General features: G+C 42.4%; 1 protein-coding gene and 3 non-coding genes across 4 annotated transcripts in view; 3 read left to right on the top strand and 1 right to left on the bottom strand.

Annotated features, from left to right (window-relative positions):
- The window catches only part of gjc1 (gap junction protein gamma 1), a 43,919-nt gene that overhangs the window by 14,618 nt on the left and 23,503 nt on the right, over nucleotides 1-5,798 (bottom strand). The gene's annotated exons all lie outside the window — the stretch shown is intronic.
- Nucleotides 1,606-1,677, top strand: trnac-gca (transfer RNA cysteine (anticodon GCA)). Its single transcript has one exon. It is a non-coding gene; the product is annotated as a tRNA-Cys (tRNA).
- On the top strand, nucleotides 3,325-3,396 carry trnac-gca (transfer RNA cysteine (anticodon GCA)). Its single transcript has one exon. It is a non-coding gene; the product is annotated as a tRNA-Cys (tRNA).
- trnac-gca (transfer RNA cysteine (anticodon GCA)) lies at nucleotides 4,018-4,089 on the top strand. Its single transcript has one exon. It is a non-coding gene; the product is annotated as a tRNA-Cys (tRNA).

A 5,798-nucleotide genomic window follows, 5' to 3' on the forward strand; every position in this document is an offset into this window, starting at 1 on the left:
ACATATAGAGAATACATTTTCTAAAAAAACAAAAACAAACTCGAACTAGTTGAATAAAAAATTATGAACTGAACTGTCAAAAATCAATAAAAAAAGCTAAAATTAGCTACACTGTAAAAGCTACAGTTAAGAAACCTGAAGCTTAAAGCGAAATTTAGCAAAAACTACAATAAAACTGGCAAACTGCAGGTAAAAAACTGAAATGAGTAAATAAATAAGGTTACAGCTAAATGTAGCTAAACAGTTATTGAAAACTCATTTTAGCAAAATAGCTGAAATTAGCCATGGTTTAGCTAAAGGCTACACTTATTGGACAAACCTTTAGCAGTTTGGTCAAGCTTAAAGCTAAACATTGTAAGACAGCTAAATCTAGGCAGTAAGTTGCTAAAAGCTAAAGGTAGTGAAATGTAGCCAAATTTAAAAAAACTACAGCTACAAAWAACAAACCTACAGCTTAAAGCTAAAATTAGCAAGACAGAGAATTTAGTTTTATTTTGGAGGTATTTTAATAAAGAGGGGTAATTTTAAAATGATAAAAATTTCAAAATAAAAGCCTCAGCTGTTCAGCATTCACACAATAAAAGTACATTTTCTGTCATGTTTTTGCTTTTTTATATATTTGCAAAAATTCTTAGGTTTCTCATCGAGTAAAAAAAATGTAAAATTTATTATATATTTACACCAAACTGAAGAACAGATTTATTTTGTGTTAAAATGTAAATTTCTGAAGTTGTTCTTGACTGACAGATGAAAGAGGAGCTATAACTACAGAAAACTGGGCCTCGTGTTTCTCTCAGACTCTCACTGAGTCAGAATCATTCAAACATTAAAAAAATCCATTTGATTTCATCCAAATCCACCAGTGGTTGTTGCKGAAATGACGGCAGCACATTCTCTCAGCTTCTTTTCTTATCTYCACCCTCTGAGCGCCACGTTTCTCATAATCGGCCTGTAAATCCTCTCCAGCGTGTCGCACCATCCTCAGCTCCTTTCAGAGACATTTCCTCTCATTTAAAGCTGTCAAACTTTATTTTTTGACACTAATAAGTGCTGAAATGTCACTTCTGGGTTTGTAAACATGTTGATAACGAGACAAATCAGACGTCCTCGGAGTTTCTCAAAGTTTTATTTATTTTTGAATGTGATGTTATTTGAGGTGACACTAATGGTAATGATTAACACCCTAATCGCCAGCTGAAGAAACTAAAGAGCTGCTTTTACACAATGAATGTGTCTCTTCTTGGTGGAGGCAACAGTCAAACTAAGTTGTGAGTTGGAAACAATAAATCAGAAGAGTGCAGGCAGTTGTTTGCAGACTCAGTCAGCTCACTGGTGGAGCCCATTTATTGCTTTGATCTTTTGCTGACATAAAGCAGGAGAAACCTCCTGCTGCTGTCACTTCTTCTTACTCAGATGGATTTAGACGAGCTTTAGTTCGCTGGCAGAGAGTTTAAAAACACATCAAAAGCTTCTCGGTTCAAAAAATAATAATTAAAAGCTCTCAGAATATAAACACAACCTGACTTTAGGATCAGCCACCAAATAAATCTAATTTATCTTCTCTGTTCAGAGAAGCAACTTGTTGATTTCAGACATTAGAAAACAGGGGGTATAGCTCAGTGGTAGAGCATTTGACTGCAGATCAACAGGTCCCCAGTTCAAATCTGGGTGCCCCCTGATGAAGGTCAAGCTTCCAGTGTATAAGTTCAAACACACTGCTTCTTCAGTTATATGTGACAGTCAATGTGTATCAATGAAATAGAAGGAAAACAGTAAATAACCAGCCAGAACTTAACTATGTGCATTGCAGTGTCTAATTTTGCTCTTTTGTTTAGGATTTTTAAATAATTTTACGGGTTCCAGAATTCATTTTCGAGAAACATTATTTGACATGAAGATGAAATAATAAAGCAGTGTGGTTTTCGTCCTGGVCGTGGAARACTGGACCAGCTCTACACCCTCAGCAGGGTCCTGGAGGGTGCATGGGAGTTCGCCCAACCAGTCTACACGTGTTTTGTGGAGAAGGCGTTCGACCATGTCCCAAGGGGGGCCTTGTGGGGGGTTCTCCGGGAGTATGGGGTACCGGGCCATTTGATATGGGCTGTCCGGTCCTTGTACGACCGGTGTCAGAGTCTGGTCCGCATTGCCGGCAGTAAGTCGGGCTCGTTTCCGGTGAGAGTTGGACTCCGCCAAGGCTGCCCTTTGTCACCGATTCTGTTCATAACTTTCAAGGACAGAATTTCTAGGCGCAGCCGAGGTGTTGAGGGGATCCGTTTTGGTGGCCTTAGGATCACATCTCTGCTTTTTGCGGATGATGTGGTCCTGTTGGCTTCATCGGAACGAGATCTGCAGCTCTCCCTGGAGCGGTTCGCGGCCGAGTGCGAAGCGGCCGGGATGAGGCTCAGTGCCTCCAAATCCGAGGCCATGGTCTTGAGCCGGAAAAGGGRAGAGTGCCTTCTCCGGGTCAGGGGGGTCGCCCTGTCTCAAGTGGAGGAGTTTAAGTATCTGGGGATCTTGTTCACGAATGGAGGAGGAAGGGAGCGGGAGATCGACAGGCGGATTGGTGCAGCGTCTGCTGTAAAGCGGGCGCTGTACCGGGTCTGTCGTGTGAAGAGAGAGCTGAGTCAGAAAGCGAAGCTCTCGATTTACCGGTRGATCTACGTTCCTACCCTCATCTATGGTCATGAGCTTTGGGTCATGACTGAAAGAACGAGGTCCTGGATACAAGCGGCCGAAATGGGTTTCCTCCGCAGGGTGGCTGGGCTCTCCCTTAGAGATAGGGTAGAGCCGCTGCTCCTCCACATCGAGAGGAGCCAGTTGAGGTGGCTCGGGCATCTGGTAAGGATGCCTCCTGGACGCCTCCCTGGTGAGGTATTCCGGGCACGTCCCACCAGGAGGAGGCCCCGAGGAAGACCCAGGACACGCTGGAGGGACTATGTCTCTCGGCTGGCCTGGGAACGCCTTGGAGTTCCCCCGGAGGAGCTGGAAGAAGTGGCTGGGGAGAGGGAGGTCTGGGCCTCCCTTCTGAAGCTGCTGCCCCCGCGACCCGACCCCGGATAGGTGGAAGAAAATGGATGGATGGATGGATGGATGGATGGATGGATGGATGGATGCAGTGTCTAATTTAGCTTTTTTTGTTTAGGATTTTTAAATAATTTTACGMGTTCCAGAATTCATTTTCGAGAAACATTATTTGACATGAAGARGAAATAATAAAAGTGAGACAAATGATCAGCATCCTTTGACTGTTGTGAGACAAAACAATCCAAGGAAATATTTGAATTTGCAGCATTTTTGATGTTTTATTTATATCTTTAATGAGCAGGGGGTATAGCTCAGTGGTAGAGCATTTGACTGCAGATCAACAGGTCCCCAGTTCAAGTCTGGGTGCCCCCTTCTAAAGTGCATTCCAGCATCCATCATTGATTAGTTTTTATAAATCTACCATGAGCTTTGAGTGTCAAAATAACACAGCAACAACAAAGAAAAGACGTCAGACATCCACACTGACTTCAATATGTTTAGAAATTAAAAAAAGAGCAGAATTTTAACTTTACTTTGTTCAATTTTAAGATGTTTTTTTAATCAAAACTCTGCATCATTTTTAAATCAAGGTCATTAATCATCCTTGTGTGCATCTTTCAAAGTTCAGACGTCAGAGGCGTGTGATGTTCTGTTAATCTTTCATATCCTTCACAAAACAACACAGCAGTGAAGGAAGCAGTGAAAACATGTTAAAGACCTTCACACGGATTGTAAAATGTTTAGAAATCAAAGAGTAGGAGTCACTCTGAACCTTCAACTGTTACGACTCAATGAAGCATTTTCATTTTAATCCAGGCGCTCCCTTCGAGTCTGTGTGGATTTTCTGCACCGTCATGGAGACACTCCCACTGACAACTGAGGAAATTATAGAATAATCAGGTTTTTTACACAAGATGCACTGAYCCAGCAGAACAGAAAACAGTAGTCCTGCTATAGATGAATGAGAATTAGTGGATGGATGGACAAACACAAGGGGGTATAGCTCAGGGGTAGAGCATTTGACTGCAGATCAAGAGGTCCCTGGTTCAAATCCAGGTGCCCCCTTAAATTAAATTTATGATCCTATCAGAGGAGGAAAATCCTGATGTTCAACTACTATTTGAAACTAAACCAAAACTATCAACAGATGATGACAAAATGATAAATTCATTAAGGAAAGTAATCATAATAAACAGGTGTTTCTTACAGTGAACATTAGGAGCTTCACACTTTATGAATACATGAACCAAATCATGCAGAATGAGCTGTTTTTTTCTTTTCTTCCTTCTCCAACAGATAAAAAACATTTTAAAATCTGTTTCAATTCTTATTTTGAATTATTTTACATGCAGGATTAAGAGTTCCCAGACCGTGTGTGAACTTCAGGAGTAGTTGGAAATAACGAGGCCTTGATGATGTTTCTGCAGCGTGGAAGCAATTTGATAAACATGGCGGGTGGGGAGGGGGGGTCTTCATTATCATACTCAAACATGTGGCCTCAGACGTTCAGAGGCAAACATCACGGCTGTCAAATATTTGTGGTTTGGGGAAACAAAAAGTGTGTTTTGTTGCTCGGGTTGGTTGGCTCGAGCTGCAGATGGAGCTGGCGGTCGAGTTCTGCACCGTGTTTTTGAGTCCACGCTGAGCGTCTCATTTAGCTTCAGATTAGATTCTCATCTGCAATTAGACGGGAGCAGATGAGGAAATGTGAGGGTCGGAGTGTCAGACYCTCCGAGCTGAGAGGTTTGTCTGGTGATTAGTTGTGTTAAAATGTGTCCTCTTGAGGCAGAGACACTCTCTTCTGCCTTCGTCTTTCTGAGTTAACGTGTCCCGGTGGTAAATCTAAAGGGCATTGATAAAACTCCTGTGTGTCTGTGCGTGTTTGTGTTTGAGTGAAAGTGACTCACAGTTAGATGTTTCTTGTTGTTTCCTGAGGCATACATGAACTCTGTGTGTTTATGGAGCACCTTTGCTGTCCGTGACGGGTTTGTGAGTGTGTGTCTCGTGCAGGGAAGTGGCCGCTCGTTCGTGTTTTGACAGATCTGTTCCTGAGGCGACACCCGGATGTTCCCACTAAGACCCTGCTACCACGCTAATCAGAATCCCACAAAGCYTGCATCTGATGACTCTTCACTGAGGGCTGCAGGAACAAGTACAAAAGTTGTGTCTCTGCAACCATAACAAACACAACAAGGTAGAACTCGACCATCACTCATGTCCCCCATCACCATTCAGTACTGACCAACTGTTAGCAGCTTTATCACAGGCCTTCATTATTTAAATAATCTCATGAACAGACGGATGGATGGGGGGCTAAAGGGATCTTTAACTACTATAGCTGTGTTTCCATTGCAAATGTGCGCAAAACTTTGTCGATATTCTGTTAATGTCGATAAAACACAGTTTCACAACTGTGGTGTTTCCATTAAGTAAGAAATGCTATTAAAGTCACYCGTGAATACYTTTGTTCTCACGATAAGTCATTACAAACATGGCGGCGATGGATGTAAACACATAGCATGTTGCTACCACGACACTAGCGCTCATCATCAGAGGAGACGTCGGCGTCTTTTATCGAGGCTTTCCAGAGACAATTCTCTACTTAGGAGCGACTACGTATGCTGTGTTTTTGGGATATTGTAGTCGGTGAGTTTACTACTTTATTTTACTACTACTTCTACTTCCTGTTATTTTCTTTGTCGTCGTCTTTTTCACCAGTGGAAACAGCCGGTTGTTGTTCATGTGACTCCGGTGATGCGAAAAAAGTGTTTCCA

The sequence above is a fragment of the Austrofundulus limnaeus genome, unplaced genomic scaffold (assembly GCF_001266775.1).
Source record: "Austrofundulus limnaeus strain Quisiro unplaced genomic scaffold, Austrofundulus_limnaeus-1.0 Scaffold4, whole genome shotgun sequence".
In the NCBI taxonomy this organism is placed as follows: domain Eukaryota; kingdom Metazoa; phylum Chordata; class Actinopteri; order Cyprinodontiformes; family Rivulidae; genus Austrofundulus; species Austrofundulus limnaeus.